The sequence below is a fragment of the Fukomys damarensis genome, unplaced genomic scaffold, assembly GCF_012274545.1.
Source record: "Fukomys damarensis isolate Sample0158 unplaced genomic scaffold, DMR_v1.0_HiC HiC_scaffold_13, whole genome shotgun sequence".
NCBI classification, from domain to species: Eukaryota; Metazoa; Chordata; class Mammalia; order Rodentia; family Bathyergidae; genus Fukomys; species Fukomys damarensis.
Genome location: NW_022900925.1, coordinates 3894703 through 3903505, shown reverse-complemented (window position 1 = coordinate 3903505; position 8803 = coordinate 3894703). Strand labels below are relative to the sequence as shown.

Here is an 8803-nt window from a genome sequence, read left to right as displayed (position 1 = left end):
GAGTCAGATTCCTAGTGAGACCAACGTTTCCACAATGCACTTAGCAAAGTGCGGGAGACGGGTCTAGCATTTATGACGACAGGAAACTCACTTATCTATTACTTCAGCCTGTTTGGTGACTGCTGGGAATTGAAAATGAAGAATAGGTTACAAAGGTGATTTCCAGAGGGAGAAAGAGTGGAAAGTGGAAAAGAATGGTCACGAATGAAAGAGGAGAACATACCAACGGTGAACGACATTAGCGGCAGAAATAAAGGGACAGTGACGTATAATGTGGAAATCTTGGGATTCAGCAGCTCTTTGGATGAGAAAAGAGGCAAGCAATACTGGGAATTTGCATTTATTAAAGTCAGTTGGAGAACCTAGCATACAGATACTGCATAATGTAGCAAATACCTGGGAAAAATCGGAGGTGAACAAGTCAATATTTACAAGGCATCTCAAGTTACATCTGAAATGATTTGATGTGAGAAACGTCACTCTATGACCTAAGCCCCTTTGTGGCTATTGGTAAACAACATACAATGACCAACAACTCCTTGCCACTTTAAGAGGAATCTGATTTTAATATACAATGCATGTATGCAGACACTGGGGAGATAAGTTATAAGAATCGTTGGGGCCTCCAGCTGCCTCCAAGGACTTTTCTCTTCGATTAAAACACCAAAATTCCTTTTTAGCCAATAAGTAAATAGAATCTGGTTCAAAGACACTGGAACTGCCACCTGCTACTTCAAAAGCTCTTTCAATTCCCTGAGTAATTTACTGGAGGGCATTTGAACTCCTGGGTGTGGTTCTCTCACTTTCCAATCATGTTTTCTCTGTGTGAAGGAAGAATTTGTCTCTGAAGGCAGCTTTTCAGTACAGACCTGTCCACATAGGTGTTATCACCCTTTAGGGCTTTGATAATAGAAGTGGAAAAAAACTGCTACTTCAAAAGCTCTTTCAATTCCCTGAGTAATTTACTGGAGGGCATTTGAACTCCTGGGTGTGGTTCTCTCACTTTCCAATCATGTTTTCTCTGTGTGAAGGAAGAATTTGTCTCTGAAGGCAGCTTTTCAGTACAGACCTGTCCACATAGGTGTTATCACCCTTTAGGGCTTTGATAATAGAAGTGGAAAAAAAAGGTTTATTTTTATTATTATTAGTGTGTGTGTGTGTGTGTGTGTGTGTGTGTGTGTGTGTGTGTGGTACCAGGGATGAAACTCAGGACCTTGCGCTTGCCAGGCAGGCACAACACCACTGAGCTACATCCCTGACCCCAAAAAGGTCCAATCTTGATGTGTGAAAAGAAAAATATAGGTAGGTCAAAATTTCATTGAGAGGAAGTTTTGATTTTGGCTCTGTGCTTAAAATTTAATGTTAAAATGAATGAGAATTCCCCACTAGTGGTGGTGTTGTAGATGAGTCTGACGGCCTACAAACTAGACCCAGGTATAAGCAAAATATACCTGCAGCACACTAATTATTAGGGAAATGCAAATCAAAGCCACAATAAAATACTTTCACACCATTAGTACTGTGGCTATCAAAAGAACAAATATTATTGGGATGTGGAGAAAGTGGAGCCCTTGCACACTGTTAGTAGACCAGAAAATAGTGTAGCTTCTTTGGAAAGGAATAGACAGTTACTCACAAAAATTCAAAATAGAATTACCATATAATCCAGCAATTCTATCATTGGACATTTAAACCTCCAAAGTGAAATCAGACTCCCAGTAATTACTTGCACCCATAATCATAATAGCTTTCTTCCTAATAGGTTAAATATGGAGCAATCCGAATGCTAAATAGATGAGTGAATAAAACTCATGTAAAAATGATGTGTGATTTAAGGCTGAGGTAGAGCATGTATTCAGCATGCACAAAGGCCTAGATTGAATCCCCTACTCCAAGACCACAAAATAATATGTGACATAACATACTGCTTTTTAAAGGAAGAACATGTGTTCTGGCATATGTTACACTGGGGATTATGTTAAGTAGAGTAAATTAGCAACAAAAAGGCAAAAGCTGTATGATTCTACTTGCATGAAGTGCCTAGATGTATCGGATTCATAGAGATAGAAAGTAGAATGATGGTGTCCATGGGATGCAGGACAGGAGCAGAGAGTTTCAGGCTGGTTTTCAAACAAGTTCCTAGGCGATGCTAATGCTACTGGTTTAAAGGTCCATTTTGAGAACCATTGTTTTGAGAGGTCCAAAAAGTGTATCTATATTTCTCTTTCAAAAACAGTGGAAATTTTCCAGTATGTTCATGGGCAATCTGTAATACCTTTTTTGACGTAGCTGTATTTTCAATGAACTATAATGTTTTTGTCATTCTTGTAATGGGGATCAAATTTAGGACCTTGTGCTTCACAGGCAGGTGTGGCACTGTAGCTCCAGCCTTCAGTGAAGTATAATTTAATTATTTCTAAACTTGTACATGTTATGCCCATTATTAAGTACCTTCTATGCATTTTAATTTAACCTTTTCACCTGAATGTATTCAGTTCAAATACATGAAAACCTTGCATTTTTCAGGAAACAAGGAGGAACAAGTCAGGTGTGTTTCTCATGGGGGAGAAAGATGATACAGTGAATGAACAGACAAATCAACATGTTCATAAATTGTGAAAAATACCAGGAAGCAAAAAAGTGGAGCTGAGCTAGAGAAGGCCTACTTCTGATTAGATGTCCAGGAAAGGACTTCATGAAGTGATGTTCAAATTGAAAACTAAAGATGAAGCAGGAACCAGTCACACAAGATTGGTGGAAAGACCAGTCACAAAGAGAAGAATTGACACATGCAAAGAGATATAGGGATTTGAGAGGAAACTTTGAGACACACGATGAGCTGGAAAAAGCCAGTGTCACTGGACAGTGGTGATCAAGTCGAGGGGTGCAGAATAAGTGTAGTAGCAAGGTTGGCAAAAAGAAGCCATGAAAGGGTTTGTGAGCCATGGGGCCCACTGAGAATATCACTTTGGGTACATGGGGCAGATACTGGTGTCTTGTAAGGAGCAAAGAGAACATGGGGCAACTTTTGAAAGCTCCTGCTGGATATTATGGCAGAAAAGACTGGAGGTAGGGCATGGGAGGAAGTCAGAAGACCACTTACAAGACTGCTGCACAAGACCGTGGATGGTAAGAATGAAGCATGGATTGATGCAGAGAACAGTGATGTTTGAAGCTGTGAGCAGTGTTCTTGTAGGAATGAGAAGATTGCCAGGAGTCTGAATATGGGAAGTGAGGGGAGGGAAGGAATCAGTGATTTTCCCCAGTTTCTAGTTGATTTGGTGAGATAGGGAGATAGGAAGCAAAACTGGGGTAAAATCAAGATTCCTATCCTAAATATGTAATGGTTTATATTGTTATAAGTTACCTAAGTGGACTGCTAACAATTCAGAAGGATGGGTAAATCCAAACCTCAGAAAACAGATATGGGCTGGAATTGTACATTTGATATGGAAAGTAAAGCATTGGATGAGGCAAAATCGTTGAAGGCCATGTGCTTTCCAACTCTGGTACCACTGACATCTGGGGCCTGGTGACCCTGGGCTGTGGGAGGCCGGCTGCCCTGTGCATTGTAACATGGTTTGCAGAATCTTTGGTCTCTACCCACTACCCCTGGTTGACAACCACTGTGCTAGGGAGAGAGTTTGGAGAGAGAAGAAAAAAAGGACCAAGATGATCCTGGAATAACAGTGACATTTGATGATTTTTGTAAAAGATATGGGGGGGAGGATAAACAAAGCAGATGAGAAATGATGAACAGTGAGGTGTAAGAAAAAAAAACCCCAGAATAACATGATGTCTCTGGTGCCAAAAGTGGCAAATAGGAAAATGGTGATCAGTTGATTCTACTGTTGCTTCAAACTTACGTGAGATACAGGCAGAAAAATGTTTACTTGCTTCTTGGGGGAATTGGGACCCTGGAAAGAGGGTGTCTTCCTAGATATGTTCAACCTTCTCCACTATTCTAACTTCAACTCTAAACTCCTTGAAAGAGACAAGTAACAGGACTGGCAGTGTAGCTCAGTGCTAGATCACATGCCTTGCATGCACAAGGCCCTGGGTTAAATTCCTAGCACAAGCAGGGTGAGAAACAGAGTAGGAGAGAAGCAACTGCCAAAGCCGAGTATCTGAGTTCTGCTAACAGAGATTCACAGACCACTTGGTGGAAAGCATCTTCTGTTCACATTAGGTTTCTGGTCCTCTCAGCCCAGCAATATGTGAACACCTAGCCCAAAGTCTTTTCTGGCATGCTGATAGAAGCCCAAATAATATCCTCCTTCTGGACTTTTTTCAGAGGGTGACCATACTGCTTCTCTGTAGACTCACAAAAGTATAGGCTGCTCTGGACTGCCAACTTACAGTACCACAGCAGCAAGAATAAGGCCCACTGCATGGACATGGGAAAGAAAGCAACCCATGAAAGGGGTGCAACAGTCCAGAAAGGAGAGACACATAGAACCCTCAAATAAACACCTGATAGAATAAAACCACTTTAGAGACCAGTCAAATTTAAGCCAAAAACAAGAATAGCTACTTTAGTACTGAAGTACTGCATTGGTGGAGGTCTCCACCTAAGTGGGACCAGTATAAAGAACTACTCAGCTACTCAACAGAATCACAAGAAATAAGCATTTCAAAGGGAGTAAGATAAATGGAAGGAGAGACAGTAATTAAACCAATAAAAGAAAATTATCATAGAAGGAGGATTAGACTCTCTGGACTGAAGCAGTTTTATAAGTGTCTTGACACTGGAGTTGCATAAAAGAAATAAAACAATCAGAACAATGTGTAAGAGAAAGATTGTGAAAATGCATCTACACAAAACCAACTCTTTCAAAACAATTATGATTATTTTTTGCTTATTTTTATAATAAATCTAAGGATGGAAACCGTTTGTGTTCTCACTTGTTTCAGAAAGAATCACTTCAAAACTTAGTGACTTCAAAGGGCAATTTCTGGTTTTTTTCATTAGGAAGATGATGCCAAAATTCCAAGATCAAAGTGTCTGTACCTGTCCAGTGAGGGCTGCTCTTTGCTTCTCCAATGGGACATTTTTGCTGTATCTTATGGAGGCAGTGGACACTGTGTTCTCAGATGGCAGAAGGGACAGAAGGAGCAAAAAAAAGATGAAACATGTCAAGCTCTTTCATAAAGACCCCTGATCCTATTCTTGGCTCCAACATCTTCAAAGGTTATGCCTCTCAATACATCACATTGGCCATTAAGCTTTAACAGATGAATTTTGGAGAAGCATTTAGGCCATACAGGTGACATCCTTGAAAACACAACCCTATGGAGAACTTTACAAAGACCGGTGTTTGCCAGGGGGTAGTAGGGAAGGAAGGATGAATGTTAGGGGATAGAGGCTTTTAGGCCAGTGAAACTATTCTGTAAATTACAATGGCAGATACATGTCATTATGCATTTGCCAAAACTCATAAAATGTACAAAACTAAGGGGGAATCACATGAAAACCTTGGACTTTAGTGAATAAACTATCAATATCGACTCACTGATGACAATAAATATTTCACATTAATGCAAGAAATTAACAGGAGGAACTGTGTGTATGTGTACGTGTGTATGTGTGTGTGGGGGGAGGGGGGTGTATGTTGAGGGAGATATCTGAGAACTCTGTATATTCCACTCAATTTTTCTGTAAACTGCTCTAAAAAGTAAAGCTTGTTAGTTGCCAAAAAAAAAATCAATAAATAAAACCAAGGAGTAAGAACAATAATTTCCTAAACTCTCAATGTATAGAAATACAGTGATATCTGGGTTATTGGGTTCAATTTGTTCGAAATTCATCTTTGAACACTGAAAAGTTTGAGAACAGAACATATTTTTCCCATAAGAAATACTGGGAAACCACATAATTGGTTCTGAGGCCCAAAAATTACACTTAAAATTCATTTTTCCAGGACTTTAACAAATTTCACAATGATCTCTTTCTTTAACTGTATCGTGGTTCTCAGTTTTCCTCTTAGCTTTGCTACTGGTGTCACTGACTCTCTTTGGAGCCAAGCTACAATATTTTATGCAAATGAAGTGCAAAGGAAAAGAACAGTGACACATGTTTTAATGCGCCAACACAAGCATTATATGTTGTCTGCGTGAAAGACACTTAGACTAAAGTGTCAACCCTTTCTGTCCACGGTGAGACATGATTTGTGTGTGACTCACTCAGCTTTTGTAAGCTGAATTCTCAGTTTGGCTATGAGTAAAGTCACAAACACCGAGCAGACTTTTTTTGAGCTTTGCTGTTGCAGTAGAGGAAAGTTCGAGCTCAGAGCCATTTGACAACCAAGGTAACACTATAACATGATCCTTCTGAAAAACAAGTGAGATGAAAGAATAGCTTCAGTGTTTCAAACAAAATATTATAAAACCACAGAAGAAAATGAAAAGCAAACTACTGATGGGCTAGAAAACAATGAAAGAGAAGAACAAAATAAGGAAATAAAGAAGGAAAACAATTGCATTTTTTCAGAATGAAGTACACTAAGGGAAATCAAATGCACATTGAAAACTGAAAAGCAGCTAAGGTTTAAAATTATTATAGAGAAAATATAAGCATGAAAGACATATATTGTGTGCACAATATTCTGACAAAATAGAACCCAAAATATAAAATAAAAAACTGCAATATGTTTCTGAAATAATGAGATAAACCACAAAGGTAGATAGGCATATTTTGTTTCAGTTAAAATCAACACAGAAAAGCCAACATCAAGAGGTAGGCTAATAAAGTTATTTGTGTATAAATGCAAATTTGAGTCAAAGCTTTGGACAAATATATGTTGCAAACTCTCTCACTTGAATTCAAACCTCTCCTCTAAGGCAAGCAGTTCCAGACATTGATGTGGGGGAAACATCAGAAAGCCTTGGAAAGGTAGAAAGGTTTTCTGTTTCACTGTGGAGAGATCGTGTCTATATTACGGGACTGTGATATAACACTTGAAACTGGATAATGTATAAAGAACAGAGATTGATTTTTTCTAGTTCTAGAGACTGGGAAGTCCAAGCTTAAGGGGCCATACTTTTTAATGGCCTTCTTGCTGACTTGTCCTATGGTAGACAGTGGAAGGGCAAGAAAGCATGTGTACTCAAGAGAGGAAATAGATCTGAACTCCTCATTTTACTAAGAACTTGCTCCCATGATCATAGCATTAATCCATTTGTAAGGGTTGAGTCTCACAACTTAACTCTCTCTTTTTTTTTTTTTTTTTTTTGTGGTACCGAGAATTAAACCCAGGATCTCACACATGCAAGGCAGGCACAGAACCACTGAGCTAAATCCCTGGTCCCCTCACAACTTAACTCTCCTTAGAGATTCCACCTCTCAGCACCATTGTACTGAAGATCAAGTATCCAATTGATGAACATTGGAAGACATATTCAAAGAATAGCACGGAGGAAAATGGTAGCCTAGAGTAGAGCGCACCCAACTGCTACAATGGGAAATGGGCCCAGGAGGACTCCTTCCCTTATATTTGCCCCCACAGCCTCCCCTGACACACAAATAGAAAGCAGGGAAGTGGCCCTTAGAAACTTTAGTATCCTCAGCTTAGGTACTTGCAATTTCCCCGAGAGTGAGGTGATCTGAAGATGGGAAGTCAGGAAGTTATACAAGTATTCATCAGGCCCATGTACAACCTCAAAGTGTCTCTCCCATCTGAAGAAAAACATGGAAGGACACCAGCTAGGGCCAGGGATTTGTCCTTTCAAACCATGTGCTTATCATCAGCTAAGGAGCTCACAGGCTTCATCCTTTGGAAAACACCAAATGGAGGATAATGCAGGGCAAAGGAGAGGCCCTGAGGTCCTCATGGGCCCCGGGGGGCCCAAGCATGGGAGGCTGCAGCGATTGTCACAGAGGCTTTGGCAGCAGCCTTCTAGGTCACAAGTACAGGCACAGCCGGATCTAGGCTGAGGCCACAGGGCTTGTGGTAGTAAGGCCAAGGATGAGTGGATCCTAGTCATCAAGTGGGGCCAGCTGTCTAGAAACATAAAGATCAACACCCTGAGGGAAATTTATCTCTTCTCCCTGCCATTCAAGGAGTCTGAGATTATTGATCTTTTCCTGGGCACCTCCGTCATGGATGAAGTTTTGAAGATCATGCCAGTGGAGAACTAAGCTCAGTCAGCCAGTGGAACAGATTGAAGGCATCTGTCATCATGGGAGATTATAATGATCATGTTGGTCTGGGTGTAAAGTGCTCCAAGGAGGTAGCCACTGCCATTTGAGGGGCCATCATCTTGGCCCACCTCTCCATTGTCCCTGTGCAGAGAGGTTACTGGGGGAACAAGATCAGCAAGCCCCACAGAGTCCCTTGCAAGGCGAGGGGCTGCTGTGGTTCTGTGTTGGTGCGTCTGATTTCCACACCTAGAGGCACTGGCATTGTCTCAGCCCTTGTGCCCAAAAAAGTGTAGCTACTTTAGAACATTTAAGTACATCACTGGCTTCCAATACAGACCTTCAACTTTCTAACATGAACTCACACTGGACTCTACAGTGAGCTCCAGGCTTTCAACCTTCAACTGGATCCTCTGGCTCTCCAGTGCACAGATGGTCATTTTGCATTCTTTCACCCTTGACTCCCCATGCAGCCATAGTAAGCCTACCTAACAAATCTTTTATATAATTATTTTTATTAAAATATTAAATCTGTGTCTCTAGTAGCTCATAAGTAGTACAGATTTTGGGTACCAGGAATAGGCTGTTGCTGTGATGCTACCTGACCATGTGGTCTAGAAGCTTTTGGAATCTGTTCACATGAGGAGTTTGGAAAGGTTTGGAGAT

The 8803-nt window shown here is 40.6% G+C and overlaps 1 pseudogene; it reads left to right on the top strand.

The window, feature by feature from the left end:
* The first annotated feature begins 7786 nt into the window (after window positions 1–7786).
* Window positions 7787–8433, top strand: LOC104858572 (annotated as a pseudogene).
* Window positions 8434–8803: the final 370 nt, after the last annotated feature.